Below are 20714 nucleotides of genomic sequence, written 5' to 3' on the forward strand. Positions count from 1 at the left end.
TGTCTTGTCCGTGTTTTGTGTCATCACCTTTGGTGCAGGGAGGTTATGTCCCCAGGTTGTCACATGTCGCCAGGTTGTCCACTACCACTTAGGGTGCTTGGGGCATGTAGTTAGGGACAGTGGGTGGGTGTAGCTTTAGGGCTCACTGTCCCTGTCTTCCTCCTTCCCCAGTTGTACGACAGCAGGTTTTGGCATTACATGGGAGATTTCTAGGCATGATCTGTGACCTGTGCAGAGTGGATTTGTTCCAATATTCCAGAAACCTACAGATAGAAGACTTAGGGGTAGGAGTGATGACAAGCTATGTACAACGCTGTGGAATAAGTTAGTGCTATATAAATAAAGGAATTATTATTATTATGCAAAGGAAAATCCACAGCACTCCCGGATTTGTGAAAAAACTTCAAACTGGTGTTTATTTCAGTGTTTCATCATATACAGCAATCATGAGACGCGACGTTTCGGCGGCCGTCTGCCACCATTTTCAAGCGTGCAATTATTATTATTAGCTACATCTGTATTTTTTACTACTGTAATCTTTACACTGACCACTAGATGGCAGTAAAACCTAAAGTGAGAGGATAGCAGATCCTGTGTCCTGGCAGGGAGGCGGATAGACAGTCATATGTCACATTGTGTCTGTCCGCTCCCTCTGTATCTCTCTCCTATGAATAGTCAGACACTTACATTGTACTTGTGGGGTCCCGGAGCTGCAATCCTCTCCTATACAGATTGTTACCCATAATATTAGAATAGGAAAAGCCAAAAGGTTATTTTATTTTAAGCGGCTGAACTCTAAGTTATCTATGGGGAGCAGAGGAAGGCAGAGGCGGCCATCTTGGTGGGTTATACATTGGGGATATGGCAGAGGGTTTGGGCCGTTACACAGGGTTCACCTTATTGTTATGAAGCTTCTATAATGCAGTGTTACTATTTATACCGCGCCAAGAAGAAGTTGTTAGAATGGAATAAAGCTCTCTATGTGTGATGTAATGGGGATCTATGTGTGATGTAATGTTTGTATATGTGTGATGTAATGGGGATCTATGTGTGATGTAATGGGGATATATATGTGTGATGTAATAGTTATATATGTGTGATGTAATGATGATATGTGTGATGTAATGGGGATCTATGTGTGATGTAATAGTTATATATGTGTGATGTAATGATGATATGTGTGATGTAATGGGGATCTATGTGTGATGTAATGGGGATCTATGAGTGATGTAATAGTTATATATGTGTAATGTAATGGGGATCTATGTGTGATGTAATGGCTATATATGTGTGATGTAATGATGATGTATGTGATGTAATAGCTGTATATGTGTGATGTAGTAGTTATGTGTGATGTAATAGTTATACATGTGTGATGTAATGATGATGTGTGTGATGTAATAGTTATATATGTGTGATGTAATGGTGATCTACCTGTGATATAATGATCTATGTGTGATGTAATAGTTATATATGTGTGATGTAATGGGGATCTTTGTGTGATGTAATGATGATGTGTGTGATTAAATAGCTGTATATGTGTGATGTAGTAGTTATATATGTGTAATGTAATAGCTGTATATGTGTAATGTAATGATGATATATACGTTATTACAATATTAGAGGAAAGTTAAAGTTTATTGGGAGAAAACTATATAGTTCTGCAGAGGCTCTAGGACCTGTTGGGCACCTCCACCGTGGATAAAAGATGAGATACAGTTGGCTACCTCTAGCCTGGATACAAGATAAGATACAGTTGGGCACCTCTAGTCTGGATATAAGATGAGATACAGTTGGGCACCTCTAGTCTGGATACAAGATGAGATACAGTTGGGCACCTTTAGTCTGGATACAAGATGAGATACAGTTGGGTACCTCTAGTCTGGATACAAGATGAGATACAGTTGGGCACCTCTAGTCTGGATATAAGATGAGATACAGTTGGGAATGTCTAGTCTGGATACAAGATGAGATACAGTTGGGCACCTCTAGTCTGGATACAAGATGAGATACAGTTGGGTACCTCTAGTCTGGATACAAGATGAGATACAGTTGGGCACCTCTAGTCTGGATACAAGATGAGATACAGTTGGGTACCTCTAGTCTGGATATAAGATGAGATACAGTTGGGCACCTCTAGGCTGGATATAAGATGACATACAGTTGGGCACGTCTAGTCTGGATACAAGATTAGATACAGTTGGGTACCTGTAGCCTGGATATAAGATGAGATACAGTTAGGCACCTCTAGTTTGGATATAAGATGAGATACAGTTGGGTACCTCTAGCCTGGATATAAGATGAGATACAGTTAGGCACCTCTAGGCTATGTTCACACTACGTGAAACTACGGCCGTAGTTTTGGGGAGTTGAATATAACCTTACTTTCAATGTGATCCCGTCCCGAGCATACACACATCGTATACGCTCCGGCCGGGATCCCATGCGGCGCCGGAAAAAACTGACATGTCAGTTTTCTGCGCCCGGAATTCAGTGAATTCCGGCCGCAGAAAGACCTGTCAGTTCACATAGGGAAGCGAGCGGCTGCGCCTGCATCAGAGTTTCGCGGGCGGAAAGATGATCTGGCCAGAGACCGGCCGTTCCGTGACCTGGCCGGGTCACGGAACGGCCTGTGTCTAACGTAGTGTGAACATAGCCCTAGCCTGGATACAAGATGAGGTATGGTAGGAGGCTGGTGTGAGGGGATCTCAGGGAGGATGGAGGTTATGATGAATAACTGAGGATATATCCTGTCACAGGTCGAGTGCTAATAACTCTCTCCTTCTTCCTGAGGTAAATACGGCCACAGAGGTTATAGAGGGCACTGCTAGGTGTTTGGTGATGATGGTACTTGTAGTTCCCCCTGGGGCTTCTCTATTACTGCGGCCTGAGGTGGTAATGGAGAAGCCCTTGATGGTGATGAAGAGCAGCGAAAATCAGACAACAGGGAGTGGAGGCCGTGAGGTACAACAGTGACTGTTACTTGCATAAGAAGTATATAACATGAACAGTTCCTTTGTGCTTAATATCTCGTAATATGGCCGTATAAGCGGAGTCGCCCTTTTTGATAGGTAGTGAACCACAACCAAGTGGAATAGGAGTGCTTTAGGGTATCTGGGCCGGGCCGTAAGCCACAACGTTTCGGATCCCAAAATATACTAAGGGTATGTGGAGAAGTTGCCCCTCAGTGTGAATACATCGATGAGTAAGTGGATCAGGCTCGCTCTCTTGGTAAGTTCATCAATAAAATAAGCTCCTTGGCTCCACAACTCACATGGGTCACACTATCTCCGTTAGTCGTGGTGCTGACTCCAGTAAATCTCCTCACAGAAATCTCCTCACAGGCTGTAGTCTCCTCAGAGGATGCGACTCCTGCTACAGCTGCACTCCACTAAGGCTAGGTTCACACTGCGTTTTCAGCATCCGTTTAACGCATCCGTTTTTTGAAAAAAACGCATGAAAAACGGATTGCAAAAAACGGATTCATTTGTGTGCATCCGTTTTTCCATTGACTTCCATTATAAAAAAAAAACGGATCCGTTTTTTTTGGCGGACCAAAACGGACCAAAAAACGTTGCTGACCCTATTTTTCTGGACGTTAAAAAAAACGGATCCGTTAAACGGATGCTGAAAACGCAGTGTGAACCTAGCCTAACCAGGGAAGTCCTGTCACAACTGCCTCTTACGGGGGCTCATTAGAATAGCTCCGCCCTCTTTCTGGGCCTTTCTCCTAGCTGGTGTAGTACACTAAGGAGGAAGTTGGTGTTGCTATGGTAACTCTCTGCTCTGGGGTGTGTGAATAATAAAGATGACCCATCTCCAGCATGGCTCCTCTCTATAATACAATAAAGAATAACCAATATATTAATAAATCTATGTCAATATAATACAGGGCCCATTCTCTGCCCAACCTTAGGGAAACCCCCAAACTCCTGTGTACTACAAAATGATTGGACACTTCTAGTCTGAGATATGAGATATGAGATATGGTTGGATGAGGATACAGTCCGGTATGGCGTCCTGTAGCGCAGTCACTGCAGACATTACAGCTCGGCCTGTAGATCCTGCGCTCTGTAGGCTGTAACTAGGCAACCAGCAAACCAGCCATGGTTATGATCTGTAGAAACCTGAACGCTGGACATTAGAATCCCGCTGTCTTGCCGCTCCGTGGAGAAGGTGGATACAGCTTGAGTACCGCCTGGAAAACATGGATATAGCCATCGGCCATAGGCTGCCTCCACCTTCACCACAGAGCGGGTTAACAGGTGACCTCTTCTCTGATCGTAGTCGTTCACTTTTTTTCTTTTCCATTCGGCCATCAATATCTGACAGAGAAACATTTTAGGCTTCAGGCTCCAGCACATATAGTAAGTAGGTCCCCTTTGTGCCCCCATATAGTATTAAGTCCCCCTATTAAGTAGTTAGGCCCCCTGTGTGCTCCTATAAAAAAGTTAGGCCCCTGTGTGCTCCTATAACGTTGTTAGGCCCCCTGTGTGCTTCCATATAGTAGATAGGTCCCCTATGTGCCCCTATATAGTAGTTAGGCACCCTCTGTGCTCACATATAGTAGTTAGGGCTCTTTGTGCACCCATATGGTAGTTGACCTTTCTATGCAGGTAGGCCTCAGTAGAATCCCCCAAGTAGCAACCAACCCCATCCCCCAGTAGTTAGTATGCCTCTTGTAATTAGCTCCCCATTAAAGTGTATCCCCCATGTAGGTAATTCCCCTGTAGTTACCGCCCCATATGTATCCCCCTTTAGGTAGTCCCTGTGGCAGTTGCCCCTCCAAGCAAATAAAAACCCCAATGTAGGTAGTCCCCATGTAGGTACCCCCCTATGTAGGCATCCCCTACATGCCCTCACCCAATAAAAATACCACCCTGGTAGGTAGTTCCCCTGTAGGTAGCCCCCCATGTAGGTATCCCTACCTGTACTTAATTTCACTAGTAGGCACCTCCTTACAATAGCAGGGGTCAGTGTTTCTTCCACATCATCACACCAGCAGAGGGGCAGTGTGTTTATGGTCTATGGATGACAGTTGAGTGTATTGTAGATAACCATTGCATTGTAGAGATAACCTGGCCCCCAGAGACGGAGGTCACATGTCTTCCGTCTCCGAGGGGAGGGGGAGAAGTAACGACTAAGAGACAGGAGAGCTCAGCTGTTTACAAGTTTAGAGCTGGTGAGTTGCCTCCAAATGCAGGGAAACAGCGCAGGACTGGTTGAACAAGCCTATTACAGAAGAGGATGGTTAGGAAGGAGGATTGATGAGGAGTAACTTTTTTCAACAGAATACCCCTTTAAGACGATATAAAACATATACAGTGAAGCCTTGGATTAGGAGCATATTTTGCTCTGGGACCGTGCTTGTAATCCAAATGCACTCTCAAACCGAAGCAAATTTTCCCATAAAGAATCACTGATATGCAGATAATTGGTTTCACACCCCAAATATAATGATTTTGTATTCTGAATAACATGTAAAAAAGATGAAACAAACAATGAGAAACAGCAGAATATTATATGATATGATATGATATTATAAATTGCTGTGCAGCATAGCAATCAGCATGTGGTATATAATGTACAGTAACTGTATGACCCTGATAACACAACAGCTGGATATGTGATATATAAGTTACTGTACAGTATAGCAGCATGTGGTGTATAATGTATAGTAACTGTATAACCCTGATAACACAGCAGCAGCTGGATATGTGATATATAAGTTACTGTACAGTATAGCAATCAGCATGTGGTATATAATGTATAGTAACTGCATAACCCTAATAACACAGCAGCTGGATATGTGATATATAAGTTACTGTACAGTATAGCAATCAGCATGTGGTATATAATGTATAGTAACTGTTTAACCCTGATAACACAGCAGCTGGATATGTGATATATAAGTTACTGTACAGTATAGCAGCATGTGGTGTATAATGTATAGTAACTGTATAACCCTGATAACACAGCAGCTGGATATGTGATATATAAGTTATTGTACAGTATAGCAGCATGTGGTATATAATGTATAGTAACTGTCTAACCCTGATAACACAGCAGCTGGATATGTTATATATAAGTTACTGTACAGTATAGCAGCATGTGGTATATAATGTATAGTAACTGCATAACCCTGATAACACAGCAGCTGGATATGTGATATTATAAGTTACTGTACAGTATAGCAGCATGTGGTATATAATGTATAGTAACTGCATAACCCTGATAACACAACAGCTGGATATGTGATATATAAGTTACTGTACAGTATAGCAGCATGTGGTGTATAATGTATAGTAACTGTATAACCCTGATAACACAGCAGCAGCTGGATATGTGATATATAAGTTACTGTACAGTATAGCAGCATGTGGTGTATAATGTATAGTAACTGTATAACCCTGATAACACAACAGCTGGATATGTGATATATAAGTTACTGTACAGTATAGCAATCAGCATGTCGTATATAATGTATAGTAACTGTATAACCTGACAACACAGTAGCTGGATATGTGATATACTGTATAAGTTACTGTACAGTATAGCAATCAGCGTGTGGTATATAATGTATAGTAACTGTATAACCCTGATAACACAGCAGCTGGATATGTGATATATAAGTTACTGTAGAGTATAGCAATCAGCATGTGGTGTATAATGTATAGTAACTGTATAACCCTGATAACACAGCAGCAGCTGGATATGTGATATATAAGTTACTGTACAGTATAGCAATCAGCATGTGGTGTATAATGTATAGTAACTGTATAACCCTGATAACACAGCAGCAGCTGGATATGTGATATATAAGTTACTGTACAGTATAGCAATCAGCATGTGGTGTATAATGTATAGTAACTGTATAACCCTGATAACACAGCAGCAGCTGGATATGTGATATATAAGTTACTGTACAGTATAGCAATCAGCATGTGGTATATAATGTATAGTAACTGCATAACCCTAATAACACAGCAGCTGGATATGTGATATATAAGTTACTGTACAGTATAGCAATCAGCATGTGGTGTATAATGTATAGTAACTGTATAACCCTGATAAAACAGCAGCTGAATATGTGATATATAAGTTACTGTACAGTATAGCAGCATGTGGTATATAATGTATAGTAACTGTCTAACCCTGATAACACAGCAGCTGGATATGTGATATATAAGTTACTGTACAGTATAGCAATCAGCATGTGGTGTATAATGTATAGTAACTGCATAACCCCGATAACACAGCAGCTGGATATGTGATATATAAGTTACTGTACAGTATAGCAGCATGTGGAGTATAATGTATAGTAACTGTATAACCCTGATAACACAGCAGCTGGATATGTGATATATAAGTTACTGTACAGTATAGCAGCATGTGGTATATAATGTATAGTAACTGTCTAACCCTGATAACACAGCAGCTGGATATGTGATATATAAGTTACTGTACAGTATAGCAGCATGTGGTATATAATGTATAGTAACTGTCTAACCCTGATAACACAGCAGCTGGATATGTGATATATAAGTTACTGTACAGTATAGCAATCAGCATGTGGTATATACTGTAATGTATAGTAACTGTATAACCCTGATAACACAGCAGCAGTTTGTAGATACAGGATGGAACTGCAGATCCCCATAATGCAGTAGTACATCAGGCTAGAATAGAGAGCAGGGCTGCTGTCAGAGGTCTGTGTGGTCACATGACAGCAATGAGGAAGGGGTGTGTGTTCAGCATGGACCAATCAGGAAGTGAGAATCACAGAGCTGTGCAGGAGGACAGTGACAGAAACTTCTGTATACAGCAGTGTGAACTACTGAATGTGAGTTCAGGCACATTATAGCAGCAGTGTGTATAGCTGAGTGTGAGTGCAGGCAGATTATAGCAGCAGTGTGTATAGCTGAGTGTGAGTGCAGGCAGATTATAGCAGGAATGGAGAGGATGGGAAACACAAGGACTGACAGAGACTGCAGGGAGCATAAAGGAATGAGAAGGTCAGATGTGGGCACAGTATAGCAGCGCTCTCTGTCTGGGGAGAGAGGGGTTACAGCTATGAATAGATTACCACCACAATACTGTCCCCTGATGTAAGCCCCAGCCTGAAGTGGATCTGCTATGATTTAGAAGGTGAGGGAGACTTCTGGGGTCAGAGCACAGCGCTGTAGACCCCGCTATGCAGACTATGCCCCTCCCCAGTAGCGGATTATAATAGGTCCTTTTCGGAGGGTAGCCTGGGGCCCTCAGATCCTGGGGGGCCCATGGCCAGCCACACAGACATACTTTCAGTGGAGTATTGTCTCTGGCTACAGTTTTGCAATGATTTGCAAAAAATTCAGCATGACATTATCTATCAAGTTCTAAGAACACTACGCTAGGGCTACCATATGTACAATTGGCTGGTGTTGGGATGGCCCAGGCTTGGTGAACAGCCAGGTGAAATAGTCAGGTGCCTCTTATAGTCGGGTGTGTCTTATAGTCCCTGTGCGTCTTATAGTCGGGTGCTTCTTATAGTCGGGTGTATTTTATAGTCAGGTGCCTCTTATAGAGGGGTGTGTCTTATAGTGGAGTGCTTCTTATAGAGGGGTGTGTCTTATAGTGGGGTGCTTCTTATAGTGGGGTGCTTCTTATAGTCAGGTGCCTCTTATAAGTGGGTGTGTCTTATAGTGGGGTGCTTCTTATAGTGGGGTGCTTCTTATAGTCAGGTGCCTCTTATAGTTGGGTGCGTCTTATAGTCAGGTGCTTCTTATAGTCAGGTGCTTCTTATAGTCACGTGCGTCTTATAGTTGGGTGCTTCTTATAGTCAGGTGCTTCTTATAGTCAGGTGCTTCTTATAGTCAGGTGCTTCTTATAGTCACGTGCGTCTTATAGTTGGGTGCGTCTTATAGTCAGGTGCCTCTTATAGTTGGGTGCGTCTTATAGTCAGGTGCCTCTTATAGTTGGGTGCTTCTTATAGTCACGTGCGTCTTATAGTTGGGTGCGTCTTATAGTCAGGTGCGTCTTATAAAGCGAAAAATACTGTATAGTTTTAACATTTTAAAATAATAAAAAATTTTACAGCACCAGAGCCAAAGCGGCAGCGAATGCTAACCTGGGGAAGAATGGCTCAGCGCAGAGGGAAATAAAGAAATCCGTCGCCTTAGAAAATCAGGTGGGAAAATGTGCGTCTCGTGCAGGGAAGGTGGAGGAGCAACGTTCTAAAAAGCTCATTGCTTCATCAAAATGGTTTTAGTTCTCCGGTGGGTGGTTTAGTAGTGTACTGTACCTAAACCAAAGGTGATTATAGTGTATGGCGCAAAGAAAAGAGAATCAACAGGATTCACCGAGAGGAAATCAGACGAAATTATAGAGAATGAGCAAAATAATGAAATAGTTTGGCGGCAGATGTGGGAACAATGTCATCCATTGTTTTTTTCTTTGATATATTTTCTCGCTGCGGCGGGGGGCTCCAGCCTGGACGCTTTTATTGTCAAAAGGTCAAGGAAAGCTAAACACTTCCATGGAACTATTAATCAAATCGCAGGAAAATTGCTCTCATTTAAATAATTGCAGGCTAATAATAAGGACAATATTTTAAGCATAGGAAAATAATTTTTTTTTCTTGTTTTTTTTTCCCTCCCTGTTCCATTTAATAAATAACCTTTCGCATTGTAACCGTAGGAGGGATTATTGTGAAGGCGAAGCGTTTTAAGGAACAACATGCGCTCGGTGTTGTGTCTGAATTACCGCCGGAGAAAAAGCAGCATTATCCAGTGTTAATCTGGTATTTCGCCTTTTATTCTTGGGTTATTTGAACACATTATTTGGTTTTGTAAGTTTTTTGTTTTTTTTTTACAAGTTTGTTCCTTAACAAATCGCAAGATACGGTGATAAGAATAGAGAGTCAGGGTATGGTTGACTTTTACTCATTCTGGCTACAATCTGGCCGGCGGAAATTTATATATTTTTTAAATACGTATAGTTGTGTTTTCTATGTAACATCTATGTAAATATTGTGCCTTAAAGTGCCCCTGTCATTATAACTTTTAAAATCTGTATCAAGAGTAGATGTGATATGAAGCAAGGTTGGAATTTACATTCATTATTTTTTTTTTTTTTTTAGTTATTATGGAAAACACGGTAGTTCCTGTTTAGTTTAGTCTCTTTTTTTCAACCAGCACAAGTCAGAAAATCTGCCTTCAGGAGACTGGACCTGAATATGATAAGTATAGCTGTTATATAGCTGCCTTCAGGAGACTGGACCTGGATACAGTAAGTAGAGCTGTTATATAGCTGCCTTCAGGAGACTGGACCTGGATACAGTAAGTATAACTGTTATATAGCAGCCTTCAGGTGACTGGACCTGGATACAGTAAGTATAGCTGTTATATAGCTGCCTTCAGGAGACTGGACCTGGATACAGTAAGTATAGCTGTTATATAGCTGCCTTCAGGAGACTGGACCTGGATACAGTAAGTAGAGCTGTTATATAGCAGCCTTCAGGAGACTGGACCTGGATACAGTAAGTAGAGCTGTTATATAGCAGCCTTCAGGAGACTGGACCTGGATACAGTAAGTATAGCTGTTATATAGCTGCCTTCAGGAGACTGGACCTGGATACAGTAAGTATAGCTGTTATATAGCTGCCTTCAGGAGACTGGACCTGGATACAGTAAGTATAGCTGTTATATAGCTGCCTTCAGGAGACTGGACCTGGATACAGTAAGTATAGCTGTTATATAGCTGCCTTCAGAAGACTGGACCTGGATACAGTAAGTAGAGCTGTTATATAGCAGCCTTCAGGAGACTGGACCTGGATACAGTAAGTATAGCTGTTATATAGCTGCCTTCAGGAGACTGGACCTGGATACAGTAAGTAGAGCTGTTATATAGCAGCCTTCAGGAGACTGGACCTGGATACAGTAAGTAGAGCTGTTATATCCCTGCCTTCCAGAGACTGGACCTGGATACCGTAAGTATAGCTGTTATATAGCTGCCTTTAGGAGACTGGACCTGGATACAGTAAGTAGAGCTGTTATATAGCAGCCTTCAGGAGACTGGATCTGGATATAGTAAGTATAGCTCTTATATAGCTGCCTTCAGGAGACTGGACCTGGATACAGTAAGTATAGCTGTTATTATAGAACCTTCAGGAGACTGAACCTGGATACAGTAAGTATAACTGTTATATAGAAGCCTTCAGGAAACTGGACCTGGATACAGTAAGTATAGCTGTTATATAGCAGCCTTCAGGAGACTGGACCTGGATACAGTAAGTATAGCAGTTATATAGCTGCCTTCAGGAGACTGGACCTGGATACAGTAAGTATAGCTGTTATATAGCTGCCTTTAGGAGACTGGACCTGGATACAGTAAGTATAGCTGTTATATAGCAGCCTTCAGGAGACTGGACCTGGTTACAGTAAGTATAACTGTTATATAGCTGCCTTCAGGAGACTGGACCTGGATACAGTAAGTAGAGCTGTTATATAGAACCTTCAGGAGACTGAACCTGGATACAGTAAGTATAACTGTTATATAGAAGCCTTCAGGAAACTGGACCTGGATACAGTAAGTATAGCTGTTATATAGCAGCCTTCAGGAGACTGGACATGGATACAGTAAGTAGAGCTGTTATATAGCAGCCTTCAGGAGACTTGGCCTGGATACAGTAAATATAACAGTTATATAGCTCCCTGAAGGAGACTGGACCTGAATTTCTGGTAAGTTCAGAATTGTTTTACATCATGATAACATCAAAAATAATAATGAATGCATATTGCAAACTTGTTTTATATCACATCTACTATTCATTTAGATTTTGAAAGTTATAACAACAGTGATACTTTTAAATACAGTGCACAGGAGCAGAAAAACTGAGCTTTGCTGTATAGACTAAGACAGGATGAGCAGAGTCATGTCATTATCAAGGGAAGGTGGATAAGTTAAAGGGTTCAGTTTATATTCACAAAGCAGAACAAACAAATTTCAATTGCAAAAAATCTCCTTCTTTACAAAAGCAAAATATTCACATAGACATTAGTCCAACGGCACACAGAAAGCATGTCACCACAGTTAAGAGGACATCTAGGTTTACGAAAATTACGAAGCTCATTGAGCCCACTCGTTGCCACACAATCCAATGAATGTATCCAATACATTTTTTTATGGAGAAGTTTCCTTTTAGTTTCTGATGTACTCGCACCATGAATTTCTGTTGTATTGTATTGCCACCCCCCCCCCCCCCCCAAAAAAAAAAAAGTTATACAAATCCACAACATAAACTTATTAACGGAAATGCAGATAAAATGCTTTTTTCCTGCACTTACTGCTTCATCAAGGCTTCACTTCCTGAATAACATGGTGATGTCCCTTCCTGGATAACATGGTGATGTCCCTTCCTGGATAACATGGTGATGTCACTTCCTGGATAACAGGGTGATGTCACTTCCTGGATAACATGGTGATGTCACTTCCTGGATGACATGGTGATGTCCCTTCCTGGATAACATGGTGATGTCCCTTCCTGGATAACATGGTGATGTCACTTCCTGGATAACAGGGTGATGTCACTTCCTGGATAACAGGGTGATGTCACTTTCTGGATAACATGGTGATGTCACTTCCTGGATAACATGATGATGTCACTTCCCGGATAACATGGTGATGTCACAACCCGACTCCCAGAGCTGTGCGGGCTGTGGCTGCTGGAGAGGATGATGGCAGAGGGACACTGAGGGACACAGGGCACTGGAGGGACACTGAGCATCTCCCTGCCATCATCCTCTCCAGCAGCCACAGCCCGCACAGCTCTGGGAGTCGGGTTGTGACATCACCATGTTATCCGGGAAGTGACATCACCATGTTATCCAGGAAGTGACATCACCATGTTATCCAGGAAGTGACATCACCATGTTATCCAGAAAGTGACATCACTATGTTATCCAGAAAGTGACATCGCCATGTTATCCAGGAAGTGACATCACTATGTTATCCAGGAAGTGATATCACCATGCTATCCAGGAAGTGACATCACTATGTTATCCAGGAAGTGAAGCCTTGATGTAGTAGTAAGTGCAGGAAAAAAACACTTTAGTGTTTAAATCAAATAATGATTTCTATTACGAAAAATTAAATTCTCCCAGTACTTATCAGCTGCTGTATGTCCTGCAGGAAGTGGCGTATTCTTTCCAGTCTGACACAGTGCTCTCTGCTGCCACCTCTGTCCATGTCAGGAACTGTCCAGAGAGGTTTTCTATGGGCATTTCCTACTACTCTGGACAGTTCCTGACATGGACAGAGGTGGCAGCAGAGAGAACTGTGTCAGACGGGGAAAAATACACCACTTCCTGCAGGACATACAGCAGCTGATAAGTATTGTACGACTGGAAATTTTTAAATAGAATAAATAACAAATCTATACAACTTTATGACACCAGTTGATTTGAAAAAACAAAACAAAACATTTTTGCCAGAGTTCCCCTTTAAACACCCCAAATGAGAATACCATGCAGGCCATCCAGTTTAATTCCACCATGAGTCTCCTGCCTCTATGTCATATATACCACTGTATCACAATATGCCTTGGCGGTCACATGAGGGACGTTTTAGTTTCGCTGGGTTCTATTGAAGGAAACATGGGGGCAGGCGTTTTAGGAGCAAATGTTATAGAGTCAGCTTGACCCATAGTTCCCTGCACCCCATTCGCTTACACCAGGACCCCATTCTGCCCAATACTCACACGGAATATAATGAAGTTTACTGTTTCCAAAAAGAGAGGTTAATGCGCTATGTAAATGCGGAGCGGCGCTCCGTTCATCAATCTTCCTTTGATCCCTAATTGAAAAAGTATTTATACAAATCAACAGTTGTAGCTTTTCCTTATTAACCTTACAGCGAGTTCACATTCATTATATACTGGAGACTGTGATCAAAGGTGAAATAATTGCACGTATCAATTCTAATTAGAGCCAATTAAAGACGCATAAATAGATCTGTGTGACGATCAATACGATCTGTAATATTTCTGGCCTGAAAGGCGGACGCTGATTCATTATTGATTAATGGACGCCCTCCAGATTGTAATTAAATCATGTCTGGAATGAATAAGAGGGCAGAGGGGCTCCCGGGGTAGGCTCGCCTCTACTCCACAGTATGGCTCAAAAACCTGGAGAACTATGGCTGCCAAAAAAATGGCACAGCTACTTCTCCAATAATGTGATATAGGTTCTCACAGTGGGATGAAAGAGAGTTGCACTGTTAGTATTTCCCACTAGGTGTCGCTACTGTTTTCTTTGTATGTGTTATGTGGAGCACAGCTGAAGGGAGCAATAGGTTTATTGTTTGTCACATGTCATGTGTTATCCTGTCGCAGGTGCAGGTCTGTTTTCTCTCTTTTTCTTCTCCTATCACCTCACTTCTTTCTCTGCTCACACAGCCTTACCAATCACAAGGAGGTTTAGTTCACCCCTATAAAAGGAGGTTGGTTCCTGGTGGGAGGGTCTTCTTCCTTAGTAGAAACTGCAAGACACACAAAGAGACAGTTCCTGCTGCAGTTGAGCCAGGGCCTGGCTCAGGCCAGGACCCTTGTCAGGGACCAAGAAAACACATTTCTTATGAGAGTAACTTCAACTAGCATGCAGTGCTAGACCCCCTCAAGAGGATCATCCTGTCTACTCCATGGATCCAGTGTACACGACACAGGGCCACATACCTGAGTTAGGTACTGACCACTATATGACTGTATTGTATCTGAGTATCATATGGCTGTATTTGGGCACAATATGACTAATTGGCACTATATGACGGTATTTGGGCACTGTATGATGGTATATAGACACTATATGACTATTTGGGAACTATATGATGGTATTGTATCTGAGTATTATATGACGGTATTCGGGCCCTATGTGACTGTGTTGTATCTGATGGCTATATTTGGGCACTATATGATGGTATTTGGGCACTATATGACTATTTGGCACTATATGACAATCTTTGGTCACTATACTACTATTTGGGCACTGTATGGTGGTATTTGAACACTATATGACTATTTGGGCACTATATGACGGTATTGTATCTGAGTATAACATGACTGTATTTGGGCACTATATGACGGTATTGTATCTGAGTATAATATGACTGTATTTGGGCACTATATGACGGTATTGTATCTAAGTATAATATGACTGTATTTGGGTAGTATATGGTAATTAATAAGAGAGGGGCATAAAATAGTATTGAACATGTGACCCCTGATTTTAACCCTTACTTACCAGAATAGGAAATGTTGAACTGTAGGATTTGACCGCATCCCCCAGAGTCTCGGTTGAGGCCGTTCTCAGCCAGTACCGGCCCTCTATCTTCCATGGTAAGTGAGTTATCCGGTTCCAGGATCATCCGGTCCGGTTTGGCGCCACCGGTGCGCCGCGTCGCGTTTGATAACAATGTTTTAACTGTGAAATTCTTCAAATGCTTTAATAAATATAGAACTGTAAAAAGATAATTACTCCGCATCACATATTTCATTTGCCGAAAGAGAGGAAAAAAAAAAAAAAAAAATCCGAAGTCATTAAACTTGAGAAGTGGATGAAACACTGAAGTGTATTTCAACATTTTTAATTAGAATTTTTTTTTTTTTTTTTTTTTTTTTTAAAGAACTCCATTTATCTTAATTGAAGCAGCTGTAACACAGCCGGTGTGACACATCCTCGCACCATGTCACATAATGAAATATTACTACAGCCAAGCTCACAAACTTTCTCCCATTGCCGAATCCCGGAAACTTCGGCTTCAGTAATGGACGCGGTGACTGGGGCATTATGTAGAAAGAGAACTTATAATTGCATTGTCTATTTTTACATTTCATTCCATCAACGGAGACTTTCATCTTTTTTTTCCTTTTATTTCTTCTGTGGAATCTGGATCCTTGCAAAAAAAAAAAAAAAAAACTACAATTCCCATCATGTCTGGACAGCCAAAGCTAAAGCTTTGGCTGTCCAGGCATGATGGGAATTGTAGTTTTGCAACAGCTGGAGAGCCGGAGGAGGTTACGTCATAGTCCAGGTTTACATCAAAAACTATTTAGGCTAGATCTTTCCATCTGACCCTTTTGTTCTTGGTGAAAGAAGCCAGAGAAGTGCGGCTGTGGCTTTCCTCTCCCCATAGGGAATACGTAAATGTTCAGCCATGTTCAAATGTTTCTGTTTATGGGAAGGACAAGAGAGAGAACTTGTCAGCTGGATGATCATACAGTTATTGAAGGTCTATGGGCACCTTTAGGACCGTAGTAAACTCCCTACTCTTCACCAAAAGACGTTTGGTGTGTTGGATTTTTAAAGGGGTACTCCGGAGGGAAAAAAAAACGTTTTCAAATCAACTTGTGTCAGAAAGTAATATAGATTTTCAAATTACTTATATTTAAAAATTTCCAGTCTTCCAGTACTCCAGTACTTATCAGCTGTTGTATGCCCTGCAGGAAGTGGTCTATTCTATGTTTGTCAATATTTTTATTATATTTATTTTTATGACTTTATTAGAGCATTCTGGAGTTTAGCTAATTGTTAAAATCTATTCTTTAGCCAAAGTGGCTACAAAAAGCATCTGTCTGTCTGAAGGACTCAATAAGTCCATTCGTTACAGGGGCTGACCACAAATTTAAAGGGTTACTCCAGAGAAAAAGTTTCTCTTTCGAATAAACTGGGTTCAGAAAGTTTTATATATTTATAATTTAATGATTTTTTTTTTGTAAATCTCTAATTTTCTAGTATTTATCAGCTGCTGTATGTCCTGCAGGAAGTGATGTATTATTTCCAGTCTGACAAAGTGCTCTCTTCTGTCCGAGTCAGGAACTGTCCAGAGCAGGAGAGGTTTTCTATGGGGATTTGCTGCAGCTCTGGGCAGTTCCTGACATGGACAGAGGTGGCAGTAGAGAGCACTGTGTCAGACTGGAGAGAATACACCACTTCCTGCAGGACATACAGCAGCTGATGAGTACTGGAAAACTTGAGATTTTTAAATTTTTACAAATCTGTATAATGTTCTAACACCAGTAGATTTGAAAGGATAAAGTGTATCCCTTTCATTGCACCTGTGGTAGCACTGCAGGTATAATACACAAAGGCAGGTAGGTTCTTCTGAAAATTAAACTGGGAGTCTCTATGAAAAACTGGGATTAGCTGAAAATAAAAACGGATTGTATAAAGTAGTTGTCCCCTTTAAGTACATAAGTTAATAGCATAAAGTGAACACCTTTCCCTTGTTTCTCCTCCCTGGTGCGTCTTATTAATACACCAGACATGTCATAGTCCGTAATAACTTGCTTTAACAAATATGACTCCATGGCTCTATTTTTGCATTACTCTTCTTTTGGATTGGCTTAGGGCAAAAAAACAACTCGGCAGGAAGTGATTTGTCCTACCAGGATAGATAAGGCATGAAGTGATGCTTTCTGCATCCATTCTTTTTATAACCAGAGCACTGCTGTGATAGAGGAACAGATAATCGTTCTCATGTTGTTTATCAGTTATTATTCATTTCACTATAATACAAAAACATATTAAAATATAGTCAATTGCATCATATATCCTGTTCCCGCGCTAGTTAAGGAGCCCGAAACCCATCCGAGGATCAGTCTGAGATGCATTAATTAACATTTTCAATTAAGTAATTCCAGTTTATACTTTCCAATTAATAGTTTTATGGGAAATCCACGGCGGGAGGAAGACGGAGCAAGAATCGGCAATATCCTAATAATGATTTTCTCCCATCCTTGTCAACAATTCTCTACACAATACATGAAGGAGATCGGTGCCAAATACTCTACAGGAGAGGGGACCCTGCCCATAAGAGCTTACACTCTACAGGAGAGAGGACCCTGCCCATAAGAGCTGACACTCTACAGGAGAGAGGACGCTGCCCATAAGAGCTTACACTCTATAGGAGAGAGGACGCTGCCCATAAGAGCTTACGCTCTACAGGAGAGAGAGGTCCTTGTCCATAAGAGCTTACACTCTACAGGAGAGAGGACCCTTTCCATAAGAGCTTGCACTCTACAGGAGAGAGGACCCTGCCCATAAGAGCTTACACTCTACAGGAGAGAGGACCCTGCCCATAAGAGCTTACACTCTACAGGAGAGAGGACCCTGCCCATAAGAGCTTACACTCTACAGGAGAGAGGACCCTGCCCATAAGAGCTTACACTCTACAGGAGAGAGAGGTCCTTGTCCATAAGAGCTTACACTCTACAGGAGAGAGGACCCTTTCCATAAGAGCTTGCACTCTACAGGAGAGAGGACCCTGCCCATAAGAGCTTACACTCTACAGGAGAGAGGACCCTGCCCATAAGAGCTTACACTCTACAGGAGAGAGGACCCTGCCCATAAGAGCTTACACTCTTCAGAAGAGAGGTCCCTGCCCATAAGAGCTTACACTCTACAGGAGAGAGGTCCCTGCCCATAAGAGCTTACACTCTACAGGAGAGAGGTCCCTGCCCAAAAGGAGATCGGTGCCAAATACTCTACAGGAGAGAGGACCCTGCCCATAAGAGCTTACACTCTACAGGAGAGAGGACCCTGCCCATAAGAGCCTACACTCTACAGGAGAGAGAGGTCCTTGTCCATAAGAGCTTACACTCTACAGGAGAGAGGACCCTTTCCATAAGAGCTTGCACTCTACAGGAGAGAGGACCCTGCCCATAAGAGCTTACACTCTACAGGAGAGAGGACCCTGCCCATAAGAGCTTACACTCTACAGGAGAGAGGACCCTGCCCATAAGAGCTTACACTCTTCAGAAGAGAGGTCCCTGCCCATAAGAGCTTACACTCTACAGGAGAGAGGTCCCTGCCCATAAGAGCTTACACTCTACAGGAGAGAGGTCCCTGCCCATAAGAGCTTACACTCTACAGGAAAGAGGACCCTGCCCATAAGAGCTTACACTCTACAGGAGAGAGGACCCTGCCCATAAGAGCTTACACTCTACAGGAGAGAGGACCCTGCCCATAAGAGCTTACACTCTACAGGAGAGAGGACCCTGCCCATAAGAGCTTATGCTCTACAGGAGAGAGGACCCTGCCCATAAGAGCTTACACTCTACAGGAGAGAGGACCCTGCCCATAAGAGCTTACACTCTACAGGAGAGAGGACGCTGCCCATAAGAGCTTACACTCTACAGGAGAGAGGACCCTGCCCATAAGAGCTTACACTCTACAGGAAAGAGGACCCTGCCCATAAGAGCTTACACTCTATAGGAGAGAGGACCCTGCCCATAAGAGCTTACACTCTACAGGAGAGAGGACCCTGCCCATAAGAGCTTACACTCTACATGAAAGAGGACCCCACCCATAAGAGCTTAAACTCCACAGGAGAGAGGTCCCTGCCCATAAGAGCTTACACTCTACAGGAGAGAGGACCCTGCCCATAAGAGCTTACACTCTACAGGAGAGAGGACCCTGCCCATAAGAGCTTACACTCTACATGAAAGAGGACCCCACCCATAAGAGCTTAAACTCCACAGGAGAGAGGTCCCTGCCCATAAGAGCTTACACTCTACAGGAGAGAGGTCCCTGCCAATAAGAACTCACACTCTACAGAAGAGAGGATCCTGCCCATAAGAGCTTACACTCTACAGGAGAGAGGACCCTGCCAATAAGAGCTTACACTCCGCAGGAGAGAGGTCCCTGCCCATAAGAGCTTACACTCTATAGGAGAGAGGACACTGCCCATAAGAGCTTACACTCTACAGGAGAGAGGACCCTGCCCATAAGAGCTTACACTACAGGAGAGAGGACCCTGCCCATAAGAGCTTACACTCTACAGGAGAGAAGACTCTGCCCATAGGAGCTTACACTCTACAGGAGAGAGAGGAGACCCTGCCCATAAGAGCTTACACTCTACAGGAGAGAGGACACTGCCCATAGGAGCTTACACTCTTTAGGAGAGAGGACCCTGCCCATAAGAACATACACTCTACAGGAGAAAGTTATTAAGTAGAGCATAATAATGGGAATGATAGAGGCTCATTGGATGGTCCAGGACAGTGAGTTGCACGGAATGTGTGCAGCACGGAAGAAGACCTATAGATATTCATTTAAGGATATAATATAGGAATATGCTGTGGCCCGGGTCGCTGGGATTTAACCTGCTGGTGGGTTTTGGTGGCTACTTGTCACGGTGGCCATGAGTAACATCCACCCCCAGGCACAAGGTAGCAGATGTGAGGTGCAGAGTGTAAGTGTAGGTGCGCCAGTAGAAATGACAAGTCCAACTTTAAACAGGATTAAATTTTACTGGAATTAATCTTCAGTGCACTAAAAATAACAGTGCTCAAGTACTTCGTGCAAAAATCCATAGTAACAGTGGTAGCTTGTAGGAAAGAGGTAGATAGAAGAATAGAACAGTGACAGGTGTCAGGGACCGGATAGGAGTGCTCCTTGCTTGATGTAGTGAGTACTCTGCCGTGATGTAGATGAAGTGTGAGTAGTGACTTGAAGAACTCCTCGTACTCACATGTAGATAATTCCTAGTTATCTTATCTGACTGCTTTCTGCCTCTCAGTGTCGGGTTCCCGTCCTGATTGGTAGTACGAGTCCCAGGCCTCTGTAGTACCAGGGTAGTTAGCTAGTAGTTTCCTTCCTACACAGCTGAGCAATGTTTAGTAGAGAGCGGCTATCTTGCACTGTGCTTTACTGGGGACCAGTTATTTCCTCTCCTTTATT

General features: G+C 42.5%; 1 long non-coding RNA gene across 1 annotated transcript in view; it reads left to right on the forward strand.

The window, feature by feature from the left end:
• Positions 1-4222: 4222 nt before the first annotated feature.
• The window catches only part of LOC138783974 (uncharacterized), a 32041-nt gene continuing 15549 nt past the window's right edge, over positions 4223-20714 (forward strand). Inside the window, exons 1-2 of the long non-coding RNA XR_011361780.1 lie at positions 4223-4367; positions 9679-9781. This is a non-coding gene — a long non-coding RNA (uncharacterized lncRNA). The remainder of the gene's footprint in view (positions 4368-9678; positions 9782-20714) is intronic.

This window comes from Dendropsophus ebraccatus, chromosome 2 (assembly GCF_027789765.1).
Source record: "Dendropsophus ebraccatus isolate aDenEbr1 chromosome 2, aDenEbr1.pat, whole genome shotgun sequence".
NCBI lineage: Eukaryota > Metazoa > Chordata > Amphibia > Anura > Hylidae > Dendropsophus > Dendropsophus ebraccatus.